The sequence below is a fragment of the Phascolarctos cinereus genome, unplaced genomic scaffold (assembly GCF_003287225.1).
Source record: "Phascolarctos cinereus isolate Bilbo 61053 unplaced genomic scaffold, phaCin_HiC Scaffold_1;HRSCAF=81, whole genome shotgun sequence".
Lineage (NCBI taxonomy): Eukaryota > Metazoa > Chordata > Mammalia > Diprotodontia > Phascolarctidae > Phascolarctos > Phascolarctos cinereus.
In genome coordinates this window covers 68,352,574-68,376,066 of record NW_027555514.1, presented here as the reverse complement: position 1 = coordinate 68,376,066, position 23,493 = coordinate 68,352,574, and the positions used below count along the sequence as shown (strand labels likewise).

General features: G+C 37.0%; 1 protein-coding gene across 1 annotated transcript in view; it reads left to right on the top strand.

The window, feature by feature from the left end:
* ZNF438 (zinc finger protein 438) overlaps nucleotides 1-23,493 on the top strand; it is a 140,309-nt gene that overhangs the window by 49,949 nt on the left and 66,867 nt on the right. Inside the window, 1 exon segment of the mRNA XM_078152099.1 lies at nucleotides 14,730-14,826. The gene's annotated coding sequence lies outside the window, so the exon portion shown is untranslated.

Sequence of the window (23,493 nt, the reverse complement as noted above, 5' to 3'; positions counted from 1 at the left end):
CCAATTGTTGAAGAAGTACAAGAGATTCTTGGTCAGGTTGCAGTTGGACATTTTTGCCTTGGACAGTCCCTTCCAGTTCTTGGCATCTGTGTTTCTGATATATCCTCTCTAAGTGTCCTTACTTTCCTTTCTTGATCTGATTTTTTTTTTTTGATCAAAGTAAGGGCAGTCTCTATTTTGAGATTTAGCCTTGGTAGCTACTAATTATTTTGTTTGAGGTTAATCAGTTTTTGAAGTGACATAAGGAGTTTTCAGTGCTTTCTGAAAACTGGTGTATTTTGTTTTTTTTTTTAATCACTTTTATCTTCCTTTCTCAGCCCCTCTTATCTCTGTCTTCATGTGTATATGTATGTATATGAAATTAATTTCTTATGCAATTGTCTTTTGATAGGTGCTGAGAAATGTTCTCTTTTCCCTAATGACAGGTCTCATAGTAGCAACTTGCTTGATGGAAATCTCTCCCAGGGGTCCATAAGGAAGAATACAATCTGCACTCCACTCCTTCCTCCCAACTGACACTTAGAAGCCTTGTAACTTGATCCAGGGGCAGTCAGGCTACTCACATTTCCTTTAGCTTCTGAGAATTGATTTTTTTTTTCAAGAATAGAAAGCAGTTGAACTTATTTTATTTTATTTTTTTTTAACAAAGTTCAGCTTTTTGATTCGGAATATAGAGGGTGATTTTATGTGGAGTAGATAAAGGGGGAAGAGTATACATTTCTAGTTAGATAACATAGAATTTATTGTGAAAGCAGTCTTTTCCCTACAGACTGAATAGGAACAAGATGTTTGACTACCATCTAGGGTGGAGATTTATTTATTTGGTTAGCTTCAGATGAACCACGTTCTCTACCTCTGATGAGTGTGCCAGCATCTGTTCTTTTTCCCTTGTGTGTGATTGGACAATTCCCTTCAGATTTCATGTGTTCTTAGCTCTTGGGGTAATTCAGTTATACAGGGCATACATGGCAACGAGAAAGACCAAAGGCTGTTTTCTTGAACCATGATTTTAACACATCATTATGAATTTATAGGCTTTTAATACACACACACACACACACACACACGTGCGCACACACCATTTTTTTTCCATTAGCTTTTTTCTTGCAGTTGATTTGCGTAGTCACATAGTTTGGCAGCAGCAGGGCTCCATTTTTCATAGGATTTTTTGGCATGAAAGGGTTACTGTTCACATTTCCTGTGTAATTCCCTCTGATCTTGCTGGGCTGTAATTACTTTCTTGATGTTAAACATTCCCAGGCTCCTATAACCTTCTAGCCTGCTTGCAGTGGCCAAGTTTGTCCCAGGTGATCATGTGGGCGAACCTCCTGTTTTTAAGGATAGAAATCTCTCCTTCTTCTTGTATAAGATAGACTAAAAACTGATTCCTATGCATTGCAGTCCCAGAAGAAATCTCTTAAAGGGAAAAAACCCCCAAAAGTTAACAGTTTTTAAAAGTCAGATCTAGCAGCCAAACTGTTGTCAAATCAGCTCCATGGATTTTAGAATTTGCTGAATCCCAGTTGAATGAATTCCTGGTTGAATGAATCGCAGTGATAAGTTAAAGATTATCTTTTTTCCTTTTATAAATACATTTGAACAAAAAAGAGTATGAATTTAAAAGGTCAAATTTTGACTATAGGATCTCTTTTTTTTTTGCCCACGTAATTGGCAAATCATTTTAAGCTGTTTTATGGAATTTTATCTAAAATTCCAAGTTTTCTAATTCATTTATATTCTCTGCAGAGGGAAGATTTTTACAAAATTTCTACATTTTCCTCTCGTTTTGGGGAAAGTACAATGTAATTTTATTTCACTAATTAAACATTTTTGCTAAGCATTTTATGTTGCAAAAGCAAGTTAGAAATAAATATGTTTTTTTCCTTAGATTTTTGAACTCAATTCTATGCCATTGAGATGAACAAGAATTATCAGGTTGTCAAGATGGAAGATTTATTTTTGAATGAATGAATGGAAAAGCATTTAAATGCTTACTATTTACCAAGCCCTATGCTAAAGTACTGGGTATATAAATGAGAAACAAAGCTAATTTCTGGTCTCAAGGAGTTTATATTCTTTTTTTTTAATCTCCCCCAAATTATTATTTATTTTTAGCATTCTTTTAAAATTTTGAGTTCCAAATTCTCTTCCTCCCTTTCACCCCTCCCCTACCAACTGGGAAGGCAAGCAATATGATATTAGTTATACATGTGAAATCATGCAAAACATATTTCCATATTAACCATATTTTTAAAAAGGCAAGAAAAATAAAATGAGAAAGTTACTATTCAGTTTGTACTCAGTTTGTCAGTTCTCTCTCTGGAGGTAGATAGCATTTTTTCATCAATGAAACTTTTGAAATTGTCTTAGGTCATTGTAATGATCAGACTAGCCAGTCTTTTAGAGTTGGTCACCATTATAACATTGCTGTTACTGTGTGTGATGATTTTCCGGTTCGTCTCACTTCACTTTGAATCAGTTTATACAGGTCTTGCCATGTTTTTCTGAAAGCACTCACGTCATCATTTCCCACAGCCACAACTCATTCAGCCTTTCCCCAATTGAAGAGCATCCTGTTGATTTCCATTTCTTGGCTACCACCACAAAAAGAGCTGCTGTAAATATTTTTGTACAAATAGGTTCTTTTCCTCTTTTTTTTTTTAATCTCTTTGGCATACAGACCTAGTAATGGTATTGCTGGATCAAAGGATATGCACAATTTTATAGCCCTTTGGGCCTAGTTCCAAATTGTTCTATAGAATGGGTGGACCAGTTCACTACTCTACCAGCAGTAGCAGTTCATTAGTTTACTTGTTTTTTTTCCTTATCCCTTCCCAGCATTTTTCATTTCTGATAGGTGTGAGGTGGTACCTCAGAGTTGTTTTAATTTGCATTTCTCTAATCAATAGTGACTTAGAGCATTTTTTAATATGACAGCTTTGATTTCTTCTTCAGGAAACTGCCTGTTTTTATCCTTTGACCATTTATCAATTGGGGAGTGGCTCTTATTTTTATAAATTTGACTCGGTTCTATAATCAGTATATATTTGAGAAATGAGACCTTTTTCATAGAAACTTGGTATGAGATTTTTTAATTTTCATTGTCTGTGGTACTGTTTAGCAAAACTTAGTTTCCATGATAATCCCTTTTAATTAGGTATATTTGATTTTTGCTTTGTCTGAGATCATGATTGCTCCCTCTGCTTATTTATTTCAGCTGAAGCATAATAGATAATGCTCTAGCCTTTTATTTTAACTCTGTGTGTATCTTTCTCGTTCAGATTGTGTCTTTTGTAAACAACATATTGTTGGATTCTAGTTTCCAATCCATTCTGCTGCCTGTTTCCATTTCATGGATTAGCTCATTCCATTCACATTCACAGTTATGATTACTGAGTTTTCCCCTCTATCCCATTTTCTTCTGTTTCTTTTTTTGTCTTTCTTTTATCCATTCCCTTGTCAAAAGTTTATTTTGCTTCTAACCACTGCCTTCCTTAATTTGTCCTCCCTTTTATCATTCTCCCTTCCCCTTTTTTTCTTCCCCTCCTACTTTCTTGTTGAGTGAATTACCTTTCCATACACAACCTGTTTTTTGAATTAATTCCAATGAGAGTGAGGTTCAAGCATTGCCCACCTCCCCTCCCCTTACCCCTGCCATTTTCTTCTTTACTGTAAAAGCTCTTCTTTGCATGCCTCTTTTATGGGAAAAAAACATTTCCCCTTCTTACCTGTCATTTCATCCTTCTCCTAGTACATCCTTCTTTCTTCCCCTTTCATTTTTTGGGGTGATCATTCCAACATAATTGACTGACGTTCATGCCCTACGTCTATGTAAACTACTTTCGACTTCCATAATAATGATAAAGTTATTAAGAGTTACATGTATCATCTTCTCATAGAGGAACATGAACAGTTTAAGTTTATTGAAACCCTTATGAGTGATTGCTCTTTCATGTTTACCTTTTTATGCTTCTCTGGAGTCTTCTATTTGAAAATGTCATATTTTCTGTTCAGCTCTGTTCTTTTCATCAGGAATTTTAGAAAGTTCTCTATTTCATTATATATCCATTTTCCCCCTGAAGGATTATATTCAGTTTTGCTGGGTAGGATATTCTTGGTTGTAATCCTAGCTTCTTTGCCCTCCAGAATATCATATGCCAAGCCTCTGATCCTTTAATGTTCAATGAAGTATTCAGTGGATTCTTTCAATTTCTATTTTACCTTTTGGATCTATAATATCAGTGCAATTTTCCTTGATAATTTCTTGAAATCTGATGTGTTGGTTCTTTCTTTGATCATGGCTTTTAAGAAGGCTAATAATTCTTAAATTATGTCTCCTCAATCTATTTTCCAGGTCAGTTGTTTTTCCAATGAGATGTTTTACATTTTCTTCTATTTTTTCATTCTTTTGACTTTTGTTTTCTTTATGTCTCCTGGAGTCATTCACTTTCACTTGATAATTTTAAAGGAATTATTTTCTTCAGTGAGGTTTTTTACCTTTCCATTTAGCCAATTCAGCTTTTTTATGGAGTTCTTTTTTTTCCATGAATTTTTGTACCTCTTTTACCAGTAGCCCAATTCTGTTTTTTTAAGGTCTTATTTTCTTCAGTATATTTTTGTGCCTCTTTTACCAAGCTGTTAATTCTCTCTCTCTCTCTTTTTTTCCCTAGCATCACTCTCATTTCTTTTCCCAATTTTTCCCTACCACTCATCTCTTTCTTTAACTTTTCTAGGAATTATTGTTAGGCTTGAGTCCAATTAGCATTTTTTCATCGAGGCTTTGTTTGTAACTGCTTTCATATCATTAACTAGTTTGTGTCTTGGTTTTCCCTGTCACCGTAGCTTTTTATGGTTAAATTCTTTTTTATTGTTTGCTATTTTTTTCCAGCCTGTTTCTTGAGTTGGAATTTTATGTTAAAGTTGGGTTCTGCTCACCTTGGGTAGGCAACTGTCCTAAGTTTCAGGTTGTTGTTGTTGGTTTTTTTTTGTTTTGTTTTGTTTTGTTTTTTGTGCTGCTGTTTTCAGAGCTAGTTCTGGGGGTCTGCAATTGTTGGTGCTTCCAAGGCAGTGTGATCTGGGGGCAGGTGTGGTCAGTGCTTTCCTGGTCTGGGTTCTGATCTTTACTTCAGTGGTAAGCACTAGTGCTCCTCTTCTCCCTGAAACTGTGACACAGAACTGCACATGGGTAATAGAATTGCCAATTAGTGCCAGCTGTACCCATTCCCAGCAAAGGGTCCCCCGTAATCCGTTTCTGACCAATTGCCTGACCCCCTCAACTGCTGTTGCTGCTTTAACTGCTCTTGCTGCCCTCATGTGTGTGGGCTCTAGGCAGACCTCTGTCCCAGTGACATAGACTTCTCGTTGATCTCCTTAGTTTTCTTAGGCTGGAAAAATGTCTTACCCTGATCTTTTGTTGGCTCTGCCACTCCAAAATTTGATTTGAGGCATTATTTTAAAATTTTTTACAGGGAAATGTTGAGAGAGTTCAGATGGCTTGCCTTTAATTTGCCATATTGGCTCTGCCCCCATGTGAAAGAGTCTTTAGAGCATCTAATCTCACCCTACTGCAAGGAGAGATTTCATCTACAGCTGTCCCAACCAAGTGGTCATCCAGTATCTGCTAACAAACCTCTGGTGTCATGAGACTCATCTCTCCCAAAGACAGCCCATTGTGTTTGACCACAGTTCTGATTTTTAGATTGCTCTTACTTAATGAAGTGAAAATCTTCTTCCTTACTTGCTGCTACTAGTTCTGTCCTCTGGAGCTAGACAGAATAAACCCAGTTCCCCTTCCATATGATAGTTCCTCAAATATTTGAGGATAATGATTATATTCCTTTTAAGTGTTCTCATTTTCAACCTACTTTTTAAAATCTAGGATGTTTCATTTTTGTCTTTGCATCTCTAGCTCTTAGCATATACTTTGTACATAATAGATGCTTAATAAGTATTTGTTGATTTAATTGAATCATTTATCAACATGATTTGGATCTACAGAATCACTTCACACGTTAAGGAGATCACTGAAAGTACTGAACCAGTATACTTTTGTTTAGTCTCAGGTCTATTACCTAAAAATGTTACATTTATTAAAAGGTAGTTTTAATGAGAGTACAATTTTACATATGCTTGGGAGGAAAGAGGTAGCTGAATTTCCAAATTCGTTTAATTTTAATTTCCTATGGACAGGGTAGCATAGTAATTAGTTTGATTGAAAGTAGAAAGTAATTCCAAACTATTTTTGTAGGCCATTGGTTTGGGGCAGTGTGTGCAGATAAGTACCTTGAGAAGTCCTTGCCCTTACACGCAGCTATGTTGAGTCCTTGGGCAGCTCTTCTAAATGGAGGTGGCTTGGAGTCAGGGTTCTGCCACGTATACATGCAGACAGCCGTTTAGTCACTTTTGGTCCCTGGAATGAAAACCAGTTAACCTAAACATCTTCCAAAAGGAACGAAAACTTTCATTTCAAAAGAGTATCCTGTATAATCTGTCAGCTTTCCCTTTTGAAGCACTAAGGTGTGAAGTCTAATCAGTAAAACTTCAGGAAATATCTGCCGTGTACTAGGTACTGTGCTAGTTGTTAGAGATACAGAGGCAAAAGTGAAAGAGACCATGCCCTCAAGGAACTTGCATTCTCTCTCTCTCTCTCTCTCTCTCTCTCTCTCTCTCTCTCTCTCTCTCTCTCTCTCTCTCTCTCTCTCTCTCTCTCTCTCAGAGAGACAGACAACATGTACATGCCTGCGTATAGAGAAAATAGATTCACTGGTTTTTGGGGTGTGTGTGTTTGTGGGAGGAGTGCATTAGCACCTGAAGTGGGGTTATTTGACGTTTGTTAACATCAAACAAGCAGCTTATTTTGTTGAATTAATATGAAGAGGTAGATCATGAACACTTTTTTTTTTTAGGGAGAAAGGGGGATAAGCTATGTGCTTGAGAGAATTTAAACAATAGCATAAGGTAATATACAATTATATGTACATAAGTGCATCAGAAGAAATAGGGGCAATTTAGCACCTCGGAGAAGAGGGAGAGACTTTGGAGCTTAGGGGTAAGAGTAGTGGGAGAAAGTTTCATGGATGAGGGCCTGAGAATAACTAGAATTTTGGATAAACAATACTGAAGAGGGTAGGTTAATATAATATGTGCATCATTATGGCTTCTCATTTATCTCCTGTTCCCTACAGTGCTGATGGAATGTTCCAGTAAAGGGCTTCCAGGTGTGTACTTTCCTTCATTGGGGTCTTTATTTTGCTTCATTAGAATCTTACAAATAGATTCCCCCTTTGATACAGAGCATCCCTTTTTACTACCAGAAGGATTATTTTGATAAAACTCTTCTGAGATTTCTTGCCTGAGAAGAATGTGACAAAGGCTAGACAAGGCTAATGGTATGAATTGAACTTGGTAGTGCCAATCCAGTCCAATCTCAGAAGCAGATTCTACTTTTCAAAGGTCATTGCTGAGCCTTAGCCAAATACTGGTAAGTGAAGGAATGTGGTTTATACTTGATACTTTGCCAGGATATACGTGACTTTAGTCACTATAGAGAAAGTCACTAACTTCATGACTAATTGGATAATAGGTTTTCTTAAAGTTTGCATGTATGACATTACCATTACCACATACAGATCTTTTACTCATGCCTTTCTTTTATACATACAAATAAAAAGAGAGCAAGGGGTGCATCTAATGGAGATGATCCATCTCTCTTAGCTTTTGTTATTTTAAAAAACGAATAATGTTTATTACATCATAACTTTTCAATGCCACATCTTTTGCCTTTAAGTTTTTTTGTGAGGGGGAAGAGAAGGGAAAGGGCTTCTCAATGACCCAACTACGCAGTGAACACTAAAAGTGGTGATGCTGAAACTTTCTCCTGTTGCCATGGTGAATCAAGAGTAGGCTATATATTCAAGCTCAAACACCCTATGAAGAAGGGATGCATTTATAAAATTCCATTCAACTCTGGTGGAGGACATGGCTTTAAAAAATAGAGTATAGGGGCAGCGAGGTGGCGCAGAGGATAGAGCACCGGCCCTGAAGTCAGGAGGACCCGAGTTCAAATCTGGCCTCAGACCAAACACTTGACACTTGCTTGCTGTGTGACCCTGAGCAAGTCACTTAACCCCAATTGCCTGAAAAAAAAGATTGTAAACCTAAGATAAATGGTTACTTCTACATTTTAACACAAGTAATAAATAGCATGTGTATATGTCAACACATTAAAAATACGCGCAATAATAAAATGTGCAGAAAGCCTATTCTGCTTAGTGGTCAGATAGTATATAAAGCATCTCTCAGAAGCAACTACGTGTAGCACAATGTGCCGTTCAGTGGGTCAGTTTTAAAATGAGCTGTTTGGTATAAACGGCCTCTGGCCACTGACCTTTGATCTGAATCTTGAATGTCTACTTCTAAGAAAAGGAAGGCAGTTATTTCAGCTGATTTTCTTATTTATGATTCTTGTCTTTAATTCAATATGAGAACGGGGAATAATATCTCAAGTTCCTTTTTGAAAAGATGCACTTCCCGATATCTGAATGATCATTCTGATGATGAATATCTTGACTTTTAAAAGCCTTTCACAATCTGGTCCCAGTCTACCTTTCCAACCTCTTCACACATCTCCTTCTCCCACTAAACTGGCCTTCTCCTTGTTCTTCACACATAACATCTCCCTTCTGTGTACCTTTGCTCTGGCCATTTCCAGTGCCTGGAATGCAGTCAGTTAGTAAACATTTATTAAGCACTTACTATGTGCTAAGCACTGGGGATACAAAGAGATAAAAAAGAAAGTTCCTGCCCTCAAGGAAATGCAGTTGAAATGTGAGATTGGGAGGTCAGTAGAGAGATTGGGGCAGGAAAGGTAGATTTGAGTATCATTAGCATAACGATGGTAATTAAATCCATGGGAGCCTATGAGAAGAGGGCCTAAGACCAAGCTCTGTAAGACACCAATGATTAGAGGGTGTGATCTGAGAGAGGATCCAGCAAAGGAGACAGAGAAAGAGCAGTTAGATAGGAGGAAAACCAGGAGAGAGTGGTGTCCCAAAAAACCTAGAGAGACTAGAGTATGGAGGAGAGAATGCTCAAAGATGTCCAAGGCTATGGAGAGGTCAGGGAGAATGAGGATTGGGAAAAGACTCTTGGGTTTGGCAAGATCATTGGGAACTTTGGACAGAGTTTTGCCTCTTAGAGTCCCTCTCTTCAGATACAACTCGGACATGACTTTCATGAAATCTTTCATGATACCTGCCTCCCAAACTACCTTGCATATATTTGTATTTATTCAGTTTATTCTGTATTTATATGTGTACTTATTTCCCCCATTAGAGTGTAAGCTCTTTGTGTGTGTTTTATTTTTTTCTGTCAAGCACTGTGTTAAGCACATTGTAGGTGCTCAATGAATACTTGTCAGTTGATGGATCTGTATAATCTGATGGATCTATATAATTTGACTTGATAGTATAACATTATATATTATAAATAAAATTATGAATTAAATGATTATTTCATCTTACAGCTAAAACAATATGCTTAACAGGAAAAGTGGCTTGATTACAATAATGTAACACAAAGTTCTTGTGTTTGGGTAATTTTGTGTTACGGTTTTCATGTAATTTAACAGGGAAGTAGATTAACGTGCCTGTTCACTTATAAAGGTACAGCTTCTTTTTACAAACGGATATACAAATTTGTACAAAAAATTAGCCTAAATGTATGTAAAATAAAAGCAATGATTTTATAAGACCAAGGTGTATTACTCAATTTTCAAAGGCCAATAAAAGGCAGATTTCTTAAGCTTATTCTTCTAAATATGTGCTTCAGTCTCCAGGCTGATATAGTAGTTTCACCTGAAGGTTTCAGTGAGGCCTTAAAACTCAATGCTTTTAGGGAGCTCTTGGCAGTTATTTCTTTTGAAAGTCCTTTTCAGTGTAGTACAAGCTTTCTAGAGGTTAGCTTGCATGATCAGAGATCGATCGGCATCCAACTATGACTCATTACTCTTGTTAGTGATGAATTCTTTTCCACCATGACTCAAAATGGGAACATTTTAATCACTTGGAAAACAACCAGCTTTCTTTAAGGGTTTTGGGTTGCCTGATTTTAGAGAACAGTTTGACTTTCAGCTACTTTGAGCCTAGTAAAACAGTTGCAAACTTGTTGAGAATTAGTGCCATCAACAATGTTTAGCTCAGTGCTATTAAGATTTTTCCATAATTTTTACTTATGCTAATGGATATCTACTTCTCTATAAATATTTGAAATGTTGATAGGATGGGAAGGTTAACTCAGCCAAAAATATATTCTCTTTTCTATTTACATCCCAGAAACATAGGTATATTAAAAATACCCATAACTTTTCTTCAGATACTCCCAACTTAATTGGCAGTATTTATCTTACTATTCATTGTCTGTCAAGAAGCGGTCATGTACCACAAAGTATATTTTATCTTTTGTCTCTAGGGTAAATCCAGACTTTCTCACCAATAGCTTCTGTGCATCTGTTTAGAAGTGGTTTTTCAAAAAATTGGCATAACTTTGAAACTTTTATTGCATAATTAGTGGTCTATGTGGGGAATCCTGTGCAAAGATTCTTCTAGTGGTATTCCTGGGGCAGTAGCAAATCCATTCCCTACTCTACATTGTCCTGTGGACTAGAATGTAAAGAAAGATCTGTCCCAGTTTTTAGTAGTCTGGTGTAATTTTGAATATGGCTTGGGTCAATTCCCTTGCTCCTTGGGAATGGACATAACCACATTGTTATCTTAACCTAACCTATGGGTTAGAACAATTTACCTTGAGAACCTAGAAAGACCATATCATTTGGGGCTCCTATAAGTACTACATCGCCTTAAGCCTTAAATAACTTAAGCCTTAAATTTTAAAGTTTGCAGAGCTCTATATGTTCTTGTCTCATTTTTTCATCATTTTACAGATAAGGATTCTGTGACTTTCTCATGGTAGCCTAATGTAAAGTATTGGTCTAAATCTAATTTTTACCATGGATGTTTCAATCAAATAGGAAGTTTTTCCTAAATAATTTGTTTCCTGCCTTATTGAACACTGGATTATTGATTCAATTTCAATTCAATAAATATTAAGCTCTTACTATATGCCAGGCATTGTGCTAAGCATTGGGGATACAAATAAGAAAAAAAAAATAGCCCCTGCCCTCAAGGAGTTTACGGTCCAATGGGGGTAATTCAACACTTAAAAGGAAGCTGGGGGCGGCAAAAAGGGAGACACCAGCAGGTAACTGGGGACATCTTGTTCTAGGGAGTGAAAACCAGGTGCTGTAGATGGAAAGTTCAGTGAGCTGGCAAGGTCAGGTTCTGTCGTCTATAAAGGAAGGTTTTGGGTAGAGTTGAGTGCTTCACCATTCGGCCTCCAATCTGAGGGAAAAGGAGGCTGGGAAAGAGTTTAAGTATTCAAGACTGAGTTAAGCAGCGTGGTGATGAGGTCTGGAGGCATCAGCTTATCCTGGGCCAGGTACTTTGTTGTGTGGAGAGTTCCATTTTTCCTTTAAGAGACACTTTGAGGGGGCAGCTAGGTGGCAGCAATGTATAAAGCATTGCCCAGCCCCGGAGTCAGGAGGACCTGAGTTCAAATCTGACCTCAGACCAGACACTTAATACTTCCTAGCTGTGTGACCCTGAGCAAGTCACTTAGCCCCAATTGCCTCACAAAAATAAATAATTAAATGCAACAGAAATGTTTTAAAAAAAAGCGCTTTGAAATTAAAACTATACAGATATTTTGTGTACTCTGGTAGGTGGATATCCAGATATTTTATTTATTTTATAGTTATTTGGAATGAAATTTCCCTTTGTATTGTTGCTTCTTGGATTTTGTTATCGTTATACAGAAATGTTCTTGATTTTTGAAATTCCAGTGGCAGATCTAGCCTTGTAAGGAAACATTTATAAATAATTTGAACTATCCACATGTAGAATAGGCTCCCTGAGCAATTATTGGTCGACTCTTTCATGGTCTTCAAGCAAAGTCTTTACCAGTTATCAAGCATGACTGTAAAAGAGATTCTTATTCAGATATAAGTTGTACTAAATGACCTCTGAGGCTTCTTTTCACCATGACATTCTGTGATTCTAGACAAAGTGCTTTTTTGAAAATATGACTTTTGACTCTAGTACCCAGTGACTTGTCTTTTAGGCTGTAATAAATTTTAGCTCTTTAAAAAAAAATGCCACAAATAGTGTAAAGTCCTTTAAAATAGCAGCTGTACAATTTGTATATTTACTTGGATTTGTGTAGTGTCTTAACTCATTTTTAGATAATCATTAAATATTATATAATGGAGGCAGCAGATTGCTGGACCTGGAAAGAGGAGAGGCCTTTGTGAAGATGAATAAGCCTTGGTTTCTTTATCTGCAAAGTGGGGATAAAAATACTATTTAAACCTACCTCACAGGGGATTGTGAAGACCAAATGAGAAAATGTGTGTATTTTGTAAACCGTAAGGCTTGTCAGATGCTGCTGTTCTTATTCCTATTAAAATTAGAGGGTTGGTCTATGTGATTATTAAGCCTCTTTTTATTATAAAATTATATAATTCTCCAAATATAAAAATATTTACCAACTCACTTTGGTCAGACATAAGGGAAGTAAGTACTGCAAGGTTGATCATTGTTAAAGAGTACCAGTCAACTGCTTGTGTTAGAAACATTGCATCACCCACTGATCCCTTTCATTTGTTTTTCATTCTTTCCATCATTTGAGACTATGTAATATAAGTAATTTTTGCTCTTTGAGAATGGTTTCCAAGCTTGAAAGTTTAATGACCCCAGACTACTTACGTAAGTATTGTGTAATAATACATATTGCTGTTGTTGTTTGTCCTTCACTCTCAAAGAGGACCAGTGACATCACGATGTTGGGGTCAGGATATAATGTCTTTGTGGCTGATCAGTCCAGTGTGAGCTCAGAAGGCTCTACCACAGGTTGGGCACAAATAGTATGTGTGAACTTCGGAATGGAGATGTCTCTAGATTTGCACATCTCACGTTTCCTTTGTGCTTCCACAATTCTGCTTTGCTCATGGAGTGTAGCACCTTCTTTGAGGTTCTATGCCAGTGTCTCCCATGCCTCACAATCAATACTAAAGTTCTTCAGAGAAACCTTGAGAGTATCCTTGTGACCTTTGTGTGAGTGCTGGCCTCATGTGAGTTCTTTGTAGAATAGTCTTTTAGGTAAATGTGCATTTGGCATTTGGGGGCTACATGGTCAGCCCATTGGAGTGGCACTTGCTGCAGTAGAGTTTGAATGCTTAGCAATTCAGTTTAAGAAAGGACCTCAGTGTCTGGTACTTTATCTTGCCAGGTAACCTCCAGAATCTTCCCAAGACAATTCAGATGGAAGCAGTTCAATTTTCTGGCATGGCACTAGTATACTATCCACGTTTTAGAGACATACAACGATGGGTTCAGCACAGTGGCTTTGTAGAACTTCAGGTTGGTAGGCAGTCCAATTTTGTCCTCTGTGTAGACATTCCTGGGGATGCATCCTTATAGCAAGTGCTAGCATTTCATAGACTACATCATTGTAAGGAGAAGAGACGGGCAGGATGTGAGAGTGATGAAACTGATGTTTGGCTCAGAGTGCTGGGCCGATCACAGACTTATCCTTTCCAAGCTAAACATTCATATGCAACAAAAGCTGAAACCCCAAGTTAAGAAGACTGTCAGGAGACTCAGTGTTAATGGATTAGAGAGCTTCTCCTTGTGTGAACAGTTTATTACTGACCTGGAGGGAAAGCTAAGTCAGTGCATGATAACAGTGGAGCAGAAAAGGAGTGGGCAGCTTTCAGAAACTTGGTGTACAACGTTGCATTTGCTCATCTGGGCCAGAACACTTGCAAACATCAAGATTGGTTTGATGAAAATGATGGGGAAATTTAGAAGCTGCTAAATGAAAAAATGAGAACTCCACAGGGTTTGCCAACAGGACAGTTCATCTGTCGCTAAAAAGACAGCATTTAACTCTGTCAAAATTCAAGCATAAGTGAAGAGATTCAGGATACCTGGCATAATAAGAAAGCAGAAGACATTGAGTTTTATGGTGATAGAAACAATCCAAAGCACTTATATGATGCCCTGAAGACTATTTATGGGCCAAAGACCTCTGATGCATCTCAGTTACTAGGTGCTGATTGTCACATTGAGTCACATTGATTAGTGATAAGGACATGATCCTGGAGAGATGGGCTAAACACTTCCATAATGTTCTCAACAGACCGTGATCAACCAATATTAAAGCCACTGATCGTGTACCTCAGGTTGAAGTAATAGTAATGATACATATAAACCACATAAATTACTACTAATTTGTCTTTTGTATATGAAGATGAAATTATTGATTTCCTGTCCCTTAGAGTTTTTCCAGTAGTGGTGATAGTCTAACTGATTGTCTAAATGATCAGATAGGAAAGGGAAGACTTCCTGTTTAAACATCTCTGGATAGAATGTTGCACTTGGAGTCAGAAGATCTAATTTGAGTCCTGCCTTAGACACTTAATAGCTGTGTGACCCTGGACAAATCAGTTAACTTCTCTGAGTCTTATTCTCATCTGTGAAATAGGGATAGTGACAGCACCAAGCTCACAAGATGGTTGGGACACTCAAATGAGATGCTGTGTGTGAAAGCTCTTTGTAAACCTTATGCTGCTGAACAGATGTTAATTATTGTTATTATTATTGTTTCTATGTAAGGGTGCTCTAAGAAATCTGTCCCATGAGGGGCTGAGTGCACTGAATTTAGGAATCTGGAGGTTTGGGTACGAGCTGCAGCACAACCACCAGCCCACAGGTAAGTTGATTTACCTCTCAGAACCTTACCTGCCTACCTCATTTGTCACCTCACTCACAGGATTGGTGGAAGAAAAATGAGATGATTTCTATAAAATGTCACTTTAAAAATATGCAGAATCAAGATCTTTTGTTCAATACACGTTTGTATTTGGCATGTTCAATTTTATGTTTGAGTGGCTGTATGAGTGTCAGGGATCTGTGATTTTTGAGGTTAGGATCATGGGAACTCCTTCTACACAAACAAATGCCATTTGGTCTCTAACTTTGTAGGTAAGACTTAGGACATTTTAAAATCAGAGCTCAAGTAGTTTGCCTGTGATCACTGTGATATGCCAGTATGGAGACAATGTTTGAACTGAGGTTTCTTGTCTCCACTGGCCACTGTTGTGCTGAGGTTAATGGGTTGGGGTTTTTTTTAGGAAAATTAAGTGTGTTTTCCTTTAGTGGTATATACAGTAAGGTAGGAGCTCATAGGGTTCATAGATTAAATGCTAGAAGAGATCTCAGAGACCTTCCAGGACAGCCTCTCATTTCACAGCCAAGGAAGCTGAGGGCCAGAAACGTTATGTGTCTTAGTTCTAAAAATTCTCTGGCTTTTGAAATCGAGTTTGGACTTAGTTGCTGTCCTGAGATTTTCATAACCAAAAGGAATTTTTTTTAAAACTTCATTCACCATTGCTAAGGTGGGAAAAGAATGAGTGTATATTGAATTAGAAATGAGTGTGTCTTTGAATTTAGTAATTATTGAAATGCTTTTTTTCACTTCCATTTCTGGTCAGAGTGAGAGCAATACCATTGGGTCCTAACCATGCTTAGTTAGGATTTTTTGGCTTATATGAATTTTGGTAAATTGATATATCTTTATAGGAGTGTGTCTATGTAAAAACATTCTCTTCAGGAGAGCCCTGAAAACATATAATATTAATGGACTATTCTTCCATATGTAGAATGTCTTGGCAAACATCAAAATTCTTTTTGTAAAAATTGGGCTTTGTTATTCTGTAGAAATAGACCATTTTTGACAAGCTGGAAGTCCTGACCTTGAAGTGATTTTTTTTTTTTTTACATTGGGCTGTCACATTTTGCAGTTAATTTAAGGGAACTTTGCATTAGAACCAGAAAACTATTCAGTCAGTTTAGCTCTTATGATACAATCTTATGAGTGTAGGTACCAGGAAACCTGGTTGTTTTCCCACCTGGAAATTGTTTAGTTCTACAGCATGGGTAAAAGAGCATCCTACATTAGTCAGAAACTGGCTGAAAAAACATATAATGATTGTAAGGGTTCCCATTTCTGTGTCATTTTAAAGGTAACACCAATAGAATAATCCCTGATTTATAAAGGAGCCCACTGGTTAGAGAAATGAAATTATTTGCTCAAGGCTACACAGCCAGAGAGTGTCACAGATGGGATTTGAACACAGGTTTCCTAACTCACAGTCCAGCACTTCTTCAGCTACATCCTGCTGCCTTCCCTGAAGCTAATATGAGGGGTCTGGGCTCCAGTCCAGGAGCTGAAGGTGCTGAGATTGTTTTAGTTGCAGCCTGATGTGTAGGGATGCTGAAAATGGTCCTTAATGCCATCTCTTACTGAAACAGAGAGGTTTGAGTAGATAAATTAATCCTTATGGGCCCTCGAGCTACAAACAAATAAATATCTTTAGGATTCCTGCTCAGTAAGGGCAGCTGGCAAAAGAAAGCTATAGGAGACAGGAGGCAATTCAACAATGGGATTGAAATAAATGGCCAACAGCTGTAGCCAGACAGGAGCCATAGAGTCTAGAGAGTAAAATGCAGAATGTGGGAGTCCATATCTTCCAGTGAACTTGAGACTCCACAGAAATGAATTATTAAAGATGGGAAGAAGGTGGGAAATAAGGACTTCCATGGAAATTTCCCCAGGGATTAGGTATATGCTAAATGAATAGCCACCTCAGGAAAATGGTGGCTAAGAACTCCCAGTAAAATTACCTCAATGATTGAGCATGTTCCAAATGCATACCTGGCCAACTGCTTGGGGGGAGCTAACATGCTATAAATATGGGACAAAGATGGATGTTGCAAGTGTTAATAAGGCGTGATATAATCATTGCTTTGCAAAAATAAAAATAGGTGTAAGGACAGTGAAAGGTCTAACAGGGAGTGAAAGAACCGGGTGAACAAAGGCAAGTTGTGAATATAAGAAAGATAATATTAGGTGTGAAGGAACATAGCATACTCACCAGCTCCCCAAAATCCATTTGATCTCTTGGGATATTTGGAATAAGTGGGTGTTATTGTTAAAATAATAATCTAAATATACAGTTTGGTTTTGGTCTATAGCTATGATTTCATTGACATGAAGAATCAGGTTAGGAAACTCCTTCTTCCAGTGCAGATCAGCAAGTGCCTGCACTTCAACTAGAGAGACGTGCCCAGGGTCACACAGCCGCAGTGTGTCAGAAGCTGGAGCTTACTGTGCCATAGTCCTTTCTGTGTAGTTATGTTCCTGCTTAGCTGGAGGCTAGAGCTGTGGCAACTTCAGCCACATGGAACATAGCCACAAAGATATGAGTTAGTGGAGAAGGATTTTGAGGGATGAGGAAAATTGCTGTTACGTAATCCTTGCATTTATTCCCTAGGGACATAGAGCCACTCTCAAGTGGGAGTCCAGTGGCTTAAAATTTTGTGTAAAATTAAGCTGATGGTAGTCATGGGCCATTAGTGTAGGGGCAGACAGCCTTCCACATCTCAATAGTCCCTGAAGTCATCACTTTATTACAGCATAGTACAATTATTACTGTTCATGGTGATGCCCCTGGATCATCAAGACAAAGTTAAATTATGTTCAGTGTACTCTGTTTAATAAGGCATGGCCTAATGCAATATGTTTTAGAGAGAACTCCCTCAAGAAAGTCTAAAATAAAATGGTATGTCAGTTATGTAGAAATATCATTTCTTTGTAATATGTTATACTTGATAAGACCTGGCAAATGAAACATTCCTGCAGTTATATTGGGTGTAAGAACATATAAATCATCTCCCTGTGGGGTTTTTTCTTCTAACCATTAGTCAGTTTGTTTTCCTCAGATCCCTGTCTTTTCCTAGCTTCTCGGTTATTATCGGTGATATTGGTGGTGATTACCCACCTCACTCCCTTGAAGTGAAGTTTAACTGCTATGTCCCTTATTCCCTCTCTGTGTTCTGTTGCTCCTCTTTCCTTTGCATTTCTTTGAGCATAATTTCCAAGTTGATACCCTTGCATTCAGCTTTCTCCCAACTCCAATCTAACTTAACCACAATGCTAAAAATAAATACCCTAGAGAAGGAAGGGGAGACAAGAACTTGGAATTTCTTGAAATCGAGATTCCAGTTGAAAGTCAGACAAAGAAGTGAGGGTGTATGTGTGTGTGTGTGTGTGTGTGTGTGTGTGTGTGTGAGAGAGAGAGAGAGAGAGAGAGAGAGAGAGAGAATGTGTGTATGAGAGTGTGTTTGGTGGTTGTGGTCATGGTCATGATGAACATGAACCACACTTTTAAGGGAAGTATAAGAAAGATTATGTTAATTGAAATGATCAGGGGATGAGGCTGGAGCTTGGGAGGGGAGGATCTGAGTTCAAAGGTTGATTAGGTTAGTAAGGAATTGTTTCAAAGATACCAAATCACAACTAAGTAAAGCTGATCACAAAAATTTAAGAACCAATGATGGAGGGAAGATTTGGGTCCACACTGGAAGGGGATATGTTGGAGAAAGGGAGGGCAATGGTTTCAGATTTTTCTAATCAAAATAAGCTGTACTTATCTAACTTCCCACATATTTTCTTTAAAAAAAAAAGACAAACTATCCAATAAAAGTAATATAATCTGATTTGATGGAAGAGGAAAAAACCTCTTAAGTTACAACTTTGAATGCTAGTTAACTAAATTAGGAGTAGAGTTTATTATACATCAACTAATAATAAAAAAGCTAGAGTGCTCATGATTTCAGAAAATATAACAGTGAAAAAGTTTCAAGAAAAACTAACAAGGAAGCTAAATTTTGCTTAAAAGCATCATAGACAATGTCACACTATTGTATTGGAAGTTTGGAAGATGTATTGGAGGTAAAAGAGGTGATCATGCTCTAATGTTTACTTTCTCTACTATTTAGTAGCAAATGCTTGCTAAAAGGGCATTTTTATGGTAAGTCAGTGTAAGTGCACCAGAAAAATGAGACACCCCACATGTAGCATTTACATATCAGAAGCCACGTTTATTGGAAAGACATTTTGGGATATAATATGGCATTAGATACTTACTAGCTATGATCCTGACAAGTCACTTAACCCCATTGCCTCCAAAACAAACCAAAAAAAAAAGGAAAGAAAAAAGAAAGAGTGATAGCTATAATTTGGAAGGACTTTTCTATTGATTATGGTTGTATGTGTAATCTTTTTTAAGGGAAAAATGCGTTAAAAAAAGACTTCTTGCAAAATGAGAGTTTAAGATTAGTCTAAACTGAAATGCAAAGGTGAGGGCTTATATTAGGAGTCATGGATTGAACTTGTACTTCAGCAAGATTGTTAAGTGAGGAAGGCAGAAAGAGATTTTATCTGTATCCCTCCAAAGTACCTGTGTCTGGTTTTTGTGACCTTGGATATATGCTTCCTGAGGCCTCTGTCCCTTCCAGCGACATTCCAAACTTCAAGCCATATTAAATAATCAATTAACATTTCAAACAGGTATTTCAGCATTTCAGCAGATATTTCTAGTAGTGGTACTCTCACCTCTTTGAGGTAGATCAACAAGCAGATTAAAGGACCAGTTGAGTTTAAATATTAAGTGTATATATGTATATATATATATATATATATATATACCAAATGGCATTAACTTGCAAGTACTAAAAGGAAAAACTAATTGAAATACAAAAATTTAGAAAGTGAGAATAGTTGTGATTTCATTGTGCTTCTTTCAGACTTGGATAAATCTGACAAAGATTAACAAGAAATAAATTATGGATCTAAACAAAATGTTAGAAAAGTGAGGGATGAAAAACCTTTAAATGAATCTTAAATATATTTACTTTTCAGCACCACAGCAGCTTAAAAAAAAACTAATCCCTTGTTAGTGTATAATTACTAAATAAATGCAAAAAGGCAGAACTATTACAAGTTATTTACAGACTATAACACAGTAAAAAAAAATGTAACCAATAAGTGAAATAAAAATAGAAGTTGTATATCTTGGTCACTAAAATGAAATATATTTTTAGGGTTTCATTTGAATTGACCTAATGTTTACATATATTAATTTGAGATAACACATTTTTGGAGATATCTTGTATTGTGGTTTATCAGAAGTCAGCTTTATTAAAAATTTCTGTTGGACATTGTTTTTTCTGTAGCTCTAAAATTAAAAAAAAAAACTTTAGAAGATTTGCCTTCTCTAAGAAAGCTTCCCAGACTAGCTCTACCCAATTTCAGACATTGTATTCACCCCTGAAAATCTCTGTAAAGCTATAATTAATTATGTCTCCAGATATGCTTTTAAAAATTTGAGCTATAGGGGGCACCTAGGTGGCACAGTGAATAGAGCACTGGCCCTGGATTCAGGAGGACCTGAGTTCAAAACTGGCCTCAGACACATAACACTTACTAGCTGTGTGACCCTGGGCAAGCCACTTAACCCCCATTGCCCAACCAAAAAAAAAATTGAGCTATAGCAATCAGAGATGAGAGACACAAATTAGGGCTTGACTGACAATTGTAAAATAATTCTTCAGTTATTCCTTGTTTTGATACTTCAGAGATCTCTGATGGAAACACTTTTGACTGGTAACAGATCACAGTCCATCCTTTTTATTCTCTTGCTGTGTCATTTTTGACCATGTCCTACTATCAGTCTATTACAGAATCTACCCAACACCCGGGAGGCCTTCCTTTAGTCCTTATAGGATTTCATGCATACCAGTTTAACACTTGGTCTGTTATCCTTCATTCTTTAAAAGAAAAAAGTTCATCTCTGCCTTTTGTTTTTTACACTGTAATCATTTTTTCAATACACCACTCACTCCAAAGAAACTTCCATGGTGACACAGAAAAACAAAGAGAATCAAGCAAACACATGCCCACATCTCTTGGTATATGTAACACTCAACAGTTGCTTTCAGGAACCAGTATTGGTCATTGAATTTGATCTGAGCTCAAACTGCCTTTTAGTGTATTTTTCATTTGGATTATTGAAGTCATTGTACATATTGTCCTTCTCTTTCTTCCCTCTGTATCAGTTCATATATGTCTTCTCAGATTTCTCTGAATTCTTCATATTTATACTATTCTTTGTAATATTTTATTACATTCTTGTACCATAGTTTGTTTAGCCATTTTCCAATCAACAGGCATTCACTTAATTTCCTTTTTTTTTGGCTATGGCAAAAAGTGCTGTGGTAATTATATAAGGGACCTGCTTTTTTGCCTTTGATCTCCTTGAGGTAAATGCCCTCTAGTGACATTATCTCATTCTTTACTACTAATCCATTTCACTTCCATGTTCTTGATGATAGCTTTTATGCTATTCCTTGTGTGTAAGTCATCACTGGTAATATCTGTATCTTATACCTACAATGTGTTATTCAATTGCCACTTTGTGCCACTCACACTCTGGTAATCCAAGTACTATTGATGTTTTTAGAAAGTCTCCTTCCTATATTCAAAACCTAACTCAGCATACAAAAATTCCATTTGTATGCAACTTCTCAGTAAGATATCTATTATATAAAGTGAGACATACCAGTGTGTTTTATACAATCTCATGTTTTGTTTTGTTTTTTTCTGTAAGGTTGGGTATGACCACTTATTGCTACTTAGCATCCTATTGTCATAGAGATAGACCAGGAAGAGTCCTTAGAAGTTGCAATGTCCAGCCTCTTTATTTTATAGTTGAGGAAACTGAGGCTCACAGATATTAAATGACTTGCTCAAGATGACACAGTAAGTGAATAAGCTTGGAATGTTGGAAGGTAAGTTAGTACCTGAAAGAGTTACTTCCTTTGCAGTGTCTCCACAGGATCTAATGCAGAACTTACACATCTGGTGTTGTATAAATATGTTTGACTAAAGATGCTCATAATCAGGTACTGTGGGCAAGCCATCAGCAATAATAGGAACAGGGATGGTAAAATGTCAGATATTTTTCCATTTTATTTCCTGCCCAATCACAGGAAGGTAGGCAGCTGCTAATGCTTAAGTTTTGGTGCTGGTTCATTAAAATTTAACTCTTGATCATTTGAGGGATACAAGATATCTCAAAAGTCTTAGTGTTGTTTTAAGCTTTAATAATTTAAAACTGTACATATAGTTTATGTATGTATACATATTCATATGTGTATGTATGTAAAATATGAGTTGTTAATAATTATTAATCCCATAGAATAGGTATAGAGTATCAGATTTGTCTTCTGTTTCTTCCCTGAATAAAACATATGCCCAAATATGTTATTTTACTCTATGAACTAGAAAAGGCAAATGAAATAAAAGCCAAAAAAAGTTTCTAAATTTAATTTATGAAACACAAAGCTGTTTTCTACAATTCAGAGACTATTGTTTTCATTTGTTTGAATAATGAAATGCCATTTCGTAGTCCTTGAGTAAGAAACTTTTCCACAAAATCACAGTCTGAATTGGAAGGAATCTTGAAGGCCATCTAGTCTAAGAATCTCTTCAACAACATCCCCCAAAGCGATCATCAGAAATGTGCTTGAAAATCTCTTACAAGGGGGAAACTCGGTATTTCCTAAGGCGCATATCATTCTACTTTCAGATAACTTTAATTTTTAGGAAATGTTTTCTTATTAATAAGTGTAAATCTTTCTGAATGAAAGCTTACTATGTGTCAAGCACTGGGCCAAGTGCAGGGGATACAACTGGAAAAGTGAGTTTCTCTTCTTAAAGAACTTATATTTGGAGAGAAAACACTTAGGAGTGTATATCCATAGGCCGAAGGAAAGGCCTGGTGCTCCTTAAAGTGCATAGAGCAACCAGGCAGATGGCAGTGCATCTTACTGGAAAGATTGTTGGTGGTAACAATGAACTGCAGTGGCAGGGACCATGTCTGCCTTAACCTGGGGATCTTGAAGATCCTAGGCCCACTGTCCTTGGCTTTAATTGTATCTTCTCACTGTTGCTTCCATTTCTGCCCTCTGAGGCCAAGCAAAGTAAGGTATTCTCCTTTTCTGTGATAGCACTTTAAATGCTTGAAAGCCAAAAGGTCTTCTCTTTTCCAGGCTAAACATCTTCTGTTTCTTTAACTGGTTAAATATCAAGATTTCTAGTCTCTTTAGCATCTTAATTCTGGATACTGTCCTTTTTATGAATGTCTTCTTTAAAACATGGCACATAGACCTGAACCTAAGACTAGGAATCTACTGTCATACTCACCACATTTTCAGGGAATATTACATGAAAAAATATGTACTATACTGGCCAGGAACTAGGATCCCATAATTCTGAGGTAAGTAATAGCACAGTTTCAAGAGAGCTCTCCAACCTGGAGCTCCTTGGGTGTTTGACACCAACCGTGATTCAGGTATAGGTTTTTAAAGCAATAAGCAGTCTGAGCACGAATCTGTCAATTCGTAGTTTCAAGCAATAGCCCAAAATGAATCCAGCCCTATAGACTAAATTAGCATGAAGGTTTGGCCAGTGGTG